The following is a 13,024-nucleotide window of genomic DNA, read 5'->3' on the forward strand; positions in this document are numbered from 1 at the left end:
ACTTTGATCCGAATTGATCACAATCTGTTCTTTTAAAGTTTCTAGAGAAAAGACAACATTAAACACTACATTAGCATAGCAGTTGACACCAGAACTATTTTCACATTGAAAACCAACAACATCTTCAACAGAATCCATTTTCTTTCTGCTTATAATTTCGGGTTCATCGACTTTTCGTCTTTTTGCTACAACCTCCCTACTATTAGTCACATTTCTTCGTTTCCGGCCTACCACACGTTTCTCAAACAAAGGATATTGAGGCAAATGTGGCGCATACTCTCTTCTTAACCTATTGTATTCCTTAACACAATCTAGATCCGCACAAATGTTTGTGACATCACACTCAATCAAGTACAATCCCAAAAAAGTTCTGACTCGTGACAATGCCAAATATGCCATACCCTCCTTGAACACAGAACTGCCAATATTCACCAATGCACTGTCTACACTTAAACCTTGCGATTTATGGATTGTCACCGCATATGCCAAGCAAACAGGAAACTGCTTACGGCGAACATATAAGTCTTTTACAAGCAAAAACCTAGCAGAGCAACGACCAATTAGCTGTACTTCCTCAATGCCATCAAATTTAATTTTTAAAAATTCAATTCCATCTCTATTTCTGTATTTCTCAAAATCAACAACATTACCCATTGATCCATTTACCAGACCTCTTTCAACATGTAAATTCCTTCTCAAAATGATACGGCAATTTAAGCACACATTCAGAGTCTTTTCAAAACCAGCAGTTTTAGATATAGTCTTCTCTAATGAATCCAATTTAGATTTCAAATTCTCAGACAAAATAATTGTTGCTCCCATATGCTCTATTCTGTCAATAGCTTCCAGTTTTACAATCTCTTGGTTTTCTAAATTCAAAATTTTGTTGTTGAAGATGGCACATTCTGCAAGAGTTGGCATCAAACATATTCCAGATTTCTTCTCAGTAATTTTCCGAAAAATATTCTCTGGCAGAACATCTTCTTCTGGTTACAAATTTGACAGTAATCGTGCATGTAAAGCTTCTTTCCCATGCTCGGTCACTTTTCCGATTCTAACATCTTGTAGAATATTCTTATAATCTTCATCCTTCGCTTGACGCATATTTTCACGCAGTTCTGCATAATTGAAGTTTAACCATATATTGACGTTGCCAATGCTCCCTAGGCACTTCCTGGTATCTTCATGTGTAAGTAGTTTAAACACTGGTTGTCCTTTCACTGGTGTCAGCTGCAGAAGATCACCGAAAACAATGATGTGTTTGCCACCAAATAACACCTCATACTCTGTTTTAAGAACTTCTTGCATTCTCAAATGCACAAAGGCAAGCATGACATTGGAAACCATGCTTACTTCGTCAATGATAAGTTTCATTTTCCTCAAGACTCTTGAAACTTCACAACAAGCATCTCCAGATAACTTGTGGTATTGTAATTTGTTATCATGCTCCACTGGCAGCATCAGTAGACGATGCAAAGTAATACCTTTAATGTTACGTGCTGCCAGTCCAGTTGGAGCGGTGACAACACAAGACAGCGATGACTCAGTCCTTTTCTGCAAATAACATGAAATTGCTTTAATGAGGAAAATTTTTCCAGTTCCTGCTTCTCCACTCACGTACAGTCGGACAGGCTTCAACGACGTACATGAGCACTCTTTCTTTTCATGACTTAATCCATGATCAATTTGGTTGGTAACTTCGTCATATATTTTCCTCTGCTCAACGTTGAGTTGTCTTTCCAAATCTTCTAAGTTAACCGCATCCTCCTGAGCATGTGCCATGGCTCTTTCCACTTCAATCATGGCAGTGGCAGCTTCATTTTCGATAACTGGTCCTCCTAGTGGATCCTGACTCAATGAAACAGAACTCTGACTGTCCTGAGAACTGTCTCTAGCAATCTCGGCTGCAATCGTTGCTTCCTGCTCGATTTCCGCATTCAACATTTCTAGATATTTTGGAAAAACAGGACATTCTATTGTCTCCTTGGCGGCATTGAAAGAGTCTTCGTAACAGAGGAAATCTCAAAGCAGTTCCTCTTCTGCACGCCAAGGCTTGAAAAGTTGCAAAAGAGCTAAATAGAAAAACTATTTTCTTTCAGGAGATTCGCCACTCAATTTTCGATGGTTTACCAATTGGCATTTTCTTTGCTTGACCAGACATCCCTCACTTCCAATTACAGCATACACTCCTTTATCAATATCTTCTTTGATGTTCCTCTTGAATATGTAATTTTGTAGAACCTCATACAGACAAACAATCTCGAGGTGACTGCTTCTATTTGGATAATATGTATCCAACATGTTGGTCTTCAAAATATCGGTACTGTTTGGCTCCTTTTCCGCCAAATACTCAATTTCCCATACAGGTTTCAGAACTCGATTACGCGTTGCAGCAAGACCAAGACTCGCCCAAATGATACTCCTAGATTTGGCATAGAGACTTGCTGAAGATAACCGGTCAGAACATTCGTAAGCTCCGATTTCTCGATGCGACAACATCTTCAGACTGAAACTGTACAACTTCTTACTGAGGCTCTTTTCATGGGAAATGTCCTCCCACATATCCTTCAATTTTGTCTTTTCTTTTTTGGTTATGTAAGATGTCACATACCGAGCCACAGCCATACAGTTATCAGCCACAAACTGAATATCCATGTTAGCATTCCACATGGACAAAATCACTGGGTTGTAGTCGTTGATGTACTTGGACTCTTCGTTCCTTTTCAAATTATAAGTATTTTTGGGTGATTTCCTCGTCACATTATGTCGCAGCGAAGACATCAAACTGTTCACTCTTCCTTTAGAAATCACCGGTCGTGGAAAGCCGAAACGACATTTTGTGTAGAACTTGTCCTTGTTTCTGAATTTACGACGACAGTACTTTCCACAACGATGGCTTTGGAAGCGTAAAACTTGTTCTCTTAGGCTTTTGTCTTCCTTTGTCTTTGGAACAGCACATGTAGAATACTGTTCTATGAAACTCATCACTAAGTCATCCGGAACTGTTCCAAATTTGGGTGCATCTTTGATCCATAGCAGCATATGTATATGAGGAGCACCTTTTGCTTGGTACTCCTTTCTCCAGAAGAAATCCAACACTTCTCCAAGAGGTGGATTTTTCTTGTTCATGATGAAAGACATCATAGCTTCAAATCTATGATTGAAGTACCTGCATACATTCACTGGATCCAAAGAGCACAGTTCTCCAGGTGTCTTGAATTCAATATTTTCAATGTTTCCATTTGCCTCTCGTAGAAATTCAAGTAAGTCTTCCCAGCCATACTCGACACAGCTGAGAGTGAGGAAACATGTGGGAGTTCATAAGTTCCTCAGCATACATTTTAAATCACCATGACGACGGTACCAGTACTCATTAGTACCACGCTGACACGCCATGAGATTAATAAGGTGAGAATCCAAAATACTGTCTTGCACATTGACTTTATCCATAAAGTCCCTTGCCGAGATATTTTGCATCTGTACACCACTTTTCAAGATGTGGTTCACTGCATATGATAGTCCAGACAGATCACTTTCAAACAGTAGATGAAACAAATAGGGAATGCATTGACGAAACCTAGAATCTTCTGCATACAATCGTAAAGTCCGGTATTCAGAAGCAGGAATTTGATCAGGTAGCTCATCATATCTTCCTCCTTGACCTGTTGGAAATAGCTGTGGGAAACACCGAGCTTCCAAACTTTCCTCCCAAACACTAATGGGACTCCCTTTGGCTTGTTTCATTTGAAACAACTCAATAGCATTCCCCATGACTTCCTTGGAATGCAAAGGATGAACACTATAATGTTCAGATATTTCTTCATTTTTAGAGGCTTCTACTTTCTCAATTTGTCCAGCACACAAATTGCTGTCCTCTTCTTAACTTACTTCCTCTTCTGCAACACATACATTCTTGTAGTGCTGATTGTTTTTCCTCAAATACAATGTTGCCTTTTTGACTTTACTAACATCCACTAAATCTTGCCAGATTTTCTTACTCTTTGTCGGAACCCCGTTAACTAAGATAACCAGAGGTTCCTCTTCCACTTTCTCTACTCCAATTGTATTAATGTTTTTCTTCAAATCTAGAGGCAAATAAACAACTCTTCCCTTTAATCCTCTCTGTAAATCTGATGGAGGCAGTTTCCCAGTCTTTGGCTCCATTCGTACAATAGCCTGAAAGGGGTGGACACTTTGAATCAAAATAGATTCATAAGTATTTAAATCCTTCAATTCAGAAGGAATGTCAACCAATTCCAGATTATTATGAACCGCTCTAGCAGGCATCCGGTTTTGATTTAATTTGTTACAACAATAAGTACACACACGTAGATCCGATCCCAAATCAAAACAATTTTCTACCATCAAGTATGTTGCGAAATCCTTCCATTCACTATTATTTTCCCTTTCACTTTTTGCATATAAATCCACTAACTTAGGCTGATTCTTATAATAAGTGTGTCGACTACTCACACAAGTGAAATTAGGCCTCTCACTTGATTTCACCTGAAACGTGGCAATTTCCTTCTGAAAATTATCTGTACTGGAAATCTGTACACTCTCTTCCACATTACCTTCTTCTTCTGGGTCAATTTCAACATTCTCCTCTTTACTTGCAAAGTAACAAAACTCAATTTCTGTACAAATATTCTTCACATCTACTTCTGAACCATGCAAAAGAGCAGTGCATAATTGTTTAAGCATAATTGCTGGACTCTTAGCATAATAAAACATTCTAACTAATTTCCTCACTTTATTATGATGCACTGCTAGCATCCTGAAACGATGAAAAACACTCTGGCATACTCTACTGGAAAGACAAGCCAATGAATGACCATGAAAACTTGTCACTTCTCTCACTCTGCAAAGATCTAATTCTTGCAACAACTTCATTTTCTGTTTCAAACTTTTCTTATTAAATGTCCGTACAAAATCACAAAGCAAATTGATGGAATCCTGTCGCACACTGCAAATACTACTACACTTCCAGGTGTACACTGGTCCCTTAGGACGTTTTCCTAAAACCTCATTACCTAACACCTCTTCTGCCTCTGTTGTCACAAGTTTTTCTTTTTCAACCGGACAACCATCTTTCACCTCATATGCTCGACCACTGGTGTCAACTGCATGCACCAAATCCTTATCCTGGAAATAACTCTCCTCATTAAAAAATGCCTCACAACTTGAACTATGCATCCATTCTTCTGAAAAAACTTCACAAAAATTACTACGATTAACTGTTCTCTTCCATCTACTATTTGATTTGAAATCATAAATTGACTTGTTTAGTTTCCTAATTCTATTGATTATCAAAATAAATAACTTTCGCTTAATTTCAAATGCCTGATCAATAATTTTCTCAAGATTTTTCTTTCTTTTATAAAAAGCCACATTCTGTTGACCTTTCTTAATATTTTTTAACGAATTGCCAATTATCCTGTTGCGGAACATTCGTCTACGAATGTCCCTAAACTGATTTTTCCTTCTACTACCATGCACAGAGTTATCTCCTGCTCTAGCAGTAACATTTTTGATTGGCCTTTCCTTTCCGTTTAAATTGGCTCTCTTTTTCTGGACTAAAACATGTTCTGTAGTGATACTTTTTTTTCTGGAAATGTTTCTTAGGAAAGATTTCGTTGTCTTACCCGGAGCTTTTTTGGTGACTTGACGAGTTTTTATTGTAGAGGACTGCTGCAAGCATGTAATAAGCTGCTGTGTTTGACGTTTTGTAGCCTTTCTCCTTCTTTACTGCGAAGGCATTCTTTAATTTTGAAATGATCTGCAGTTGAATCTGTGGTAAAATATAATAAAAAATGTTATTAACCACTATTACCAAACAGTAAATCAATAACAGTTGTCAAAAAATTAACACACTAGTTGTCAATTCTACATACAATAATTTTTAGTGCATTGACAAATCTAAAACTCACAAATAGTAGCAAAGAAATGGAATGCTTCTACATTTGACCTGTGCTCTTTTATATGTGAGTCTGAACTAATTTTATTAGCATATTTCACTATTTTATTAAAGACACTTCACACAAGCTGTTTTTGAAGTTGTATTTAATTTTAAATGAAACGGTTAACATGGTTACTTTTCATTTCCAGTAACTTAAATTTATTTTTAAAAGTCTTTATAGATTAATAGGCTCGAGCAGGTCAGCTGCCCACCCTATGTCATACAATTCTGACAAATCAGCATCCTCATCATATTCTTCATCATCCACAGGATATAATTCATCCAACGGATCTACTTCCACTGACGTTTCAATGACAAGTTCAATGATAAGATCGAGATCCACAGATTGCTCATTATCACTCATGGTTGATGTTGTTGTTATCTTTAAAGAAAGAGAAGAACAATGAGATGTTGCAGAGTAAGAGACAAATCTCAGAGACTATAATAGTAAAATTGTTTAACAATAGTAACATTTTTCAGATATTTTTTAGCCATGTCCAGCGATGCTGAGGAGGTGAGGCCTATGTCCAAGTTTTCAGTGAACAGGACTCATCTCTTCTTAACCTTGGATAAGCCTCACCAACTCTGTGTCCCCTGCTCATACTTAAATGTAAAGGGGCAGATTGATGTTAACTGGCGTATCCCCAGGGATGCACCAGTTAACGTGCGCCGCTGCTCTGCCACCCATGATGTGCCGCATTTACAATGCGAAACACAATGGAGCAAAAACAGCACAGATGCGTCACGCATCTGTGCCGCAAAAGCGGCGCATTGCAGGAATCACGTCGCAAGCGCGCCATGACTACTGCAATGCACAGGGGCAAGCCACACATTGCATGGTGCGTCACTCCTTATGCCTGTTTCAAACAGGCATAAGGATTTGATTCAGCAATGCCATAAAGCTGACTCAGTGAAATCTTGTAAATTTCCCTGTGTTAGTTTTACAGGGCTTTCATGCAAGTTAACGCCCACCCTGCAACAAAACGCCCACATGAAACCTGACGCAGGTTTCATGTGGGGCAGGATTTTACAGCGTGACACATCTGCCTAGATGCATCAAGTTGTAAATATGTCGCTACATAGCGCATCATTTGTTCCGCCGCTGCGTCACAAAAGTGACACACAGCGGCGCAAAAGAGGCGCATGGCCATCATAAATCTGCCCCTAACATTTTAAATGATTGTTTCAGGATGCCGATAAGGTGTGGCCTATCCAGAGGTTTGTTTGAGGTGAGGCCTACTCAGGGTTACAGATTAAATTTAGGCTTGTTGAAGAGTACAGAGGAGATAATACATGTGCAGGCCTACCAACGAAGTGAGTCATGTCCACTGCACTCTTGAACAAAGGCCAGACCTCCTCTGTCTCCCTGGACAGGCCTAAACCTCATCTGCACAATGTGATTTGTAATGTTAGGAAACACAGGTGATGTAATTGAAAAACGTGCATTTTCTTTCCTCATTTCACAATCACATCACCTGTGTTTCCTTTGCTTAGGTATCTCATTGTGCAGATGTAGTCTAGCATATGAAAGAGTACGCAGAAGGTGAGCACTGTATGCAACAACTTTGACACTTACAGAAGCCTCAGCTTCTCCATGCCCCCTACACAGTCCTAAATGTATACAGTTTAAACTGACGGTATCTTGTTGCAGATGAAGTGAGGCCTATCTTGCAACATGGTGCATCTTTTGCACTACTGCTGCGTCACAAAAGTGACGCAACGGCGGCACAAAAAGAGACGCACGTCCATCATAAATCTGCCCCTAACATTTTAAATGATTGTTTCAGGATGCCAATAAGGTGTGGCCTATCCAGAGGTTTTTTGAGGTGAGGCCTACTCAGGGTTATAGATGAAATTTAGGCTTGTTGAAGAGTACAGAGGAGATAATACATGTGCAGGCCTACCAACGAAGTGAGTCATGTCCACTGCACTCTTGAACAAAGGCCAGACCTCCTCTGTCTCCCTGGACAGGCCTAAACCTCATCTGCACAATGTGATTCGTAATGTTAGGAAACACAGGTGATATAATTGAAAAACGTGCATTTTTTTTTGCTCATTCCACAATCACATCACTTGTGTTTCCTTTGCTTAGGTATCTCATTGTGCAGATGTAGTCTAGCATATCAAAGAGTACACAGAAGGTGAGCACTGTATGCAACAACTTTGACACTTACAGAAGCCCCAGCTTCTCCATACCCCTACACAGTCCTAAATATATACAGTTTAAACTGACGGTATCTTGTTGCAGATAAAGTGAGGCCTATCTTGCAACATGGTGCATCTTTTGCACTGCTGCTGCGTCACAAAAGTGACGCAACGGCGGTGCAAAAGAGGCGCACGGCCATCATAAATCTGCCCCTAACATTTTAAATGATTGTTTCAGGATGCCGATAAGGTGTGGCATATCCAGAGGTTTGTTTGAGGTGAGGCCTACTCAGGGTTACAGATTAAATTTAGACTTGTTGAAGAGTACAGAGGAGATAATACATGTGCAGGCCTACCAACGAAGTGAGTCATGTCCACTGCACTCTTGAACAAAGGCCAGACCTCCTCTGTCTCCCTGGACAGGCCTAAACCTCATCTGCACAATGTGATTCATAATGTTAGGAAACACAGGTGATGTAATTGAAAAACGTGCATTTTTTTTCCTCATTTCACAATCACATCACCTGTATTTCCTTTGCTTAGGTATCTCATTGTGCAGATGTAGTCTAGCATATGAAAGAGTACGCAGAAGGTGAGCACTGTATGCAACAACTTTGACACTTACAGAAGCCTCAGCTTCTCCATGCCCCCTACACAGTCCTAAATATATACAGTTTAAACTGACGGTATCTTGTTGCAGATGAAGTGAGGCCTATCTTGCAACATGGTGCATCTTTTGCACTACTGCTGCATCACAAAAGTGACGCAACGGCGGCGCAAAAGAGGCGCACGGCCATCATAAATCTGCCCCTAACATTTTAAATGATTGTTTCTAGATGCCGATAAGGTGTGGCCTATCCAGAGCTTTTTTTGAGGTGAGGCCTACTCAGGGTTACTGATGAAATTTAGGCTTGTTGAAGAGTACAGAGGAGATAATACATGTGCATGCCTACCAATGAACTGAGTCATGTCCACTACACTCTTGAACAAAGGCCAGACCTCCTCTGTCTCCCTGGAGAGGCCTAAACCTCATCTGCACAATGTGATTCGTAATGTTAGGAAACACAGGTGATGTCATTGAAAAATGTGCAATTTTATTTGCTCATTCCACAATCACATCACTTGTGTTTCCTGTGCTTAGGTATCTCATTGTGCAGATGTAGTCTAGCATATCAAAGAGTATGCAGGAGGTGAGCACTGTATGCAACAACTTTGACACTTACAGAAGCCTCAGCTTCTCCATACCCCTACACATTTCTAAATATATACAGTTTAAACTGACGGTATCTTGTTGCAGATGAAGTGAGGCCTATGTTGCAACATGGTGCATCTTTTGCACTGCTGCTGCGTCACAAAAGTGACGCATTGGTGGCGCAAAAGAGGCGCACGCCATCATAAATCTGCCCCTAACATTTTAAATGATTGTTTCTAGATGCCGATAAGGTGTGGCCTATCCAGACGTTTGTTTGAGGTGAGGCCTACTCAGGGTTACAGATGGAATTTAGGCTTGTTGAAGAGTACAGAGGAGATAATACATGTGCAGGCCTACCAACGAAGTGAGTCATGTTCACTGCACTCTTGAACAAAGGCCAGACCTCCTCTGTCTCCCTGGACAGGCCTAAACCTCATCTGCACAATGTGATTCGTAATGTTAGGAAACACAGGTGATATAATTGAAAAACGTGCAAATATTTTTGCTCATTTCACAATCACATCACCTGTATTTCCTCAGCTTAGGTATCTCATTGTGCAGATGTAGTCTAGCATATTCAAGAGTACGCAGAAGGTGAGCACTGTATGCAACAGAGCAATGTACATTACTCACCTCCCTTGACACTTACAGAAGCCTCAGTTTCTCCATGCCTCCTACACAGTTCTAAATGTATATCATTATCATCGTAGTGACTATGAAACTCTAGCAGTACATATTGTGAAACCTAAATGTCTTAAAGTAACGATTTTTTAACCAACAAACAAATAATTTATTCTCCTAGATAGATGGTGAGAAGTGATATGTGTATTTAAAGAAGCAGACACCTTTTTGACATTGTTATAAATGTAAAAAGCATTCCTTTTCTTTATGAACCATTTTCATGTCATAATTTGAAAACACAGTACAACTCCTATGTACAAGTACACCCTGTCAGTGCTTAAATTTGCCAAGCACACATGCGGGCGTATTTACAAGAGCCTTGCACCACAGAGAAATGACTTAAATTTACCAAGCACTCATGAGGGCTTATTTACAAGGACCTTGCACCACCTTTAAAGTCACTTTTAACATGGGGAAAATAACGTGAATGTGGCTCATAAGCTTTGTAAATTTGCCCCCATGTTGACTATGAAACTCTTGCAGAACATATTGTGAAACCTTAATGACTTCAAGAAACGTGTTTTTTTAAACCGGCAAACAATAAAATTATTTTCCCATATTCATGGTGTAAATTAAATATTTATTTAAATAAGCACACACCATATTGACCATCTCATAATTGCAAAAAGCATTTCTTTTTTTTAAAAAACGATTTTCTGATCATAATTTTAAAACACAACACAGCTCCTATGTACAAGCACACCCTGTCAATACTTAAATTTGCCAAGCACACATGGGGGCGTATTTACAAGGACCTTGCACCACGGGGAAATGACTTAAATTAAAATGGGGAAAATAACGTCAAAGTGCCTCAAAGGCCTTGTAAATATGCCCCAAGCAGCCTATGAAACTCTAGCAGTACATATCGAGAAACCTAATTGACTTCAAGAAACATTTTTAAACACATCAAGTAAAAAAATGATTCACCCAGATTCATGGGGAAGTGACTTAAAATGCCCTAACACACATGAAAGCGTATTTTTAAGGCCCTTGCACCATTTTTGCGTCACTTTTAACATGGCTATGTAACTCAAAGAAACAAAATCTATTTGTAAAACACTTGACACAAAGCAACATTTTAAATACACAACTTTCTTCATAATTTTCTCTCTAAAGCATACTATTCTCTATCTTAATTAAATGAATCTTTTCTCACCTTAGCAAATACTTTTTGAGTTTCAAAACAGTCTCAGACACACACCAATTTTTCTTTAGCAGAGCAAAGGGTATGCACTCCAGAGGCTGCAACCAACAAAGGCACAGAAATGCTGTAATTCATCACACATCTCTCATGTCACCCAATCAAAACTCTTCCCTCACTTTTTTCAAATCAACACCCTTCCCCCCTCTGCCCTTTCTGCCTTTTTTCCATAGCAACCACCTCTTTAAAGACCTCTCATGTTTACAAGTTCACACAACAATGTTTCATTTGAACTCTGAACTCTCAGTACACCTGCGTATCCAGTGCAATCTTTCATAAAATGATTTTTTCTTGACCATTCAAATTACATCTTTCAAAGAACTCATCCATGCACCCTAACTTTCTGTTTTCAGCAATCAAAATCCACCAATCACTGCTACTGAATAATTAGCACAGAAACTCCACAGTTTTTTTTCATTACAAACTCCTACTGTTTCAACTGCCATTTCATTTCCACCCTTCATCTGACTGCAGCAGAACCTCATCTCACCATGTTTTCTGTCTGGATTGTTGGACATAGTTACATCCACTGGGCCCGAAGGTATGCTGATATCAGAAATTTACACAACCTCAATTTACAAAATGTGGAAATCACCTGGATTGGCCACAGAGGATTAAGATGTCACCAATTGATACCATTGGTGAAAACATTTTTGCATTTGCCAAAACCTGACCTGTTAATTGTGCACTGTGGAGGAAATGACTTGGGCACTTTGACTGGGGAAGGTCTGGAAATGCTTTTAAAGGACACATTTGAGCAAATGATGGCACTTTTTCCTCAAACTGCCTTGGTATATTCCAATATATACAGTTAATCAACAGGGAGGGATGAGGATTTAAAGTGTCCATTTCTATCCCCAAGATAATCAATTAATAATCAACAAAATTGGACACTAGTTACACTGCTCGACTTTTGGTTCTGTGCAAATAAGGAGACCCTCAGAGAAGTCAATGTCTGCTTGGAAATTGCGGTGTATTTGTTTCATCCGCCCCACATTGACATTCACGCAGTTATCATAGGGTTATTCCTGTTAGTGTGTACTGCTAGCCTCATCCAGAGGCACCTCCAGTCTCGAGTGCAGTGTCCAGAGACAAAAAGACTTCCCAAAAAAAGTTTAAAAAATGAAAAAGTGGTGCCCTGAAAATTTTATTATAGGGCAAACTTTCATTGAATAAAATATTTGAATACTCAATTATTGGCCGAGTTACTAGGCCGTGTAGTATTACTTGATTCTCAATCAAGTAATACTACACAGCCTAGTAACTCGGCCAATAATTGAGTATTCAAATATTTTATTCAATGAAAGTTTGCCCTATAATAAAATTTTCAGGGCACCACTTTTTCATTTTTTAAACTTTTTTTGGGAAGTCTTTTTGTCTCTGGACACTGCACTCGAGACTGGAGGTGCCTCTGGATGAGGCTAGCAGTACACACTAACAGGAATAACCCTATGATAACTGCGTGAATGTCAATGTGGGGCGGATGAAACAAATACACCGCAATTTCCAAGCAGACATTGACTTCTCTGAGGGTCTCCTTATTTGCACTGAACCAAAAGTCGAGCAGTGTAACTAGTGTCCAATTTTGTTGATTATTAATATTCCAATATATGCCAAAGACAGAAATGGAGGTGGTCCAATCAATTTTGTCAACAAATTGAGAAATCGAGGAAGCATGTAAATAAGTCTGTTTCAGCTTACATGAGAGACCATGGAATGGGCTCCATCTACAACAATAACTTGCGTTACTACATGCAAGATATCTACAGAGGAGATGGAGTTCACTTCTCAGATGAGGGGAACAGAGTTTTCATCCTGAATTTAAGACTATGTATTGGTACCTACT

Source organism: Lissotriton helveticus, chromosome 2_1 (assembly GCF_964261635.1).
Source record: "Lissotriton helveticus chromosome 2_1, aLisHel1.1, whole genome shotgun sequence".
In the NCBI taxonomy this organism is placed as follows: domain Eukaryota; kingdom Metazoa; phylum Chordata; class Amphibia; order Caudata; family Salamandridae; genus Lissotriton; species Lissotriton helveticus.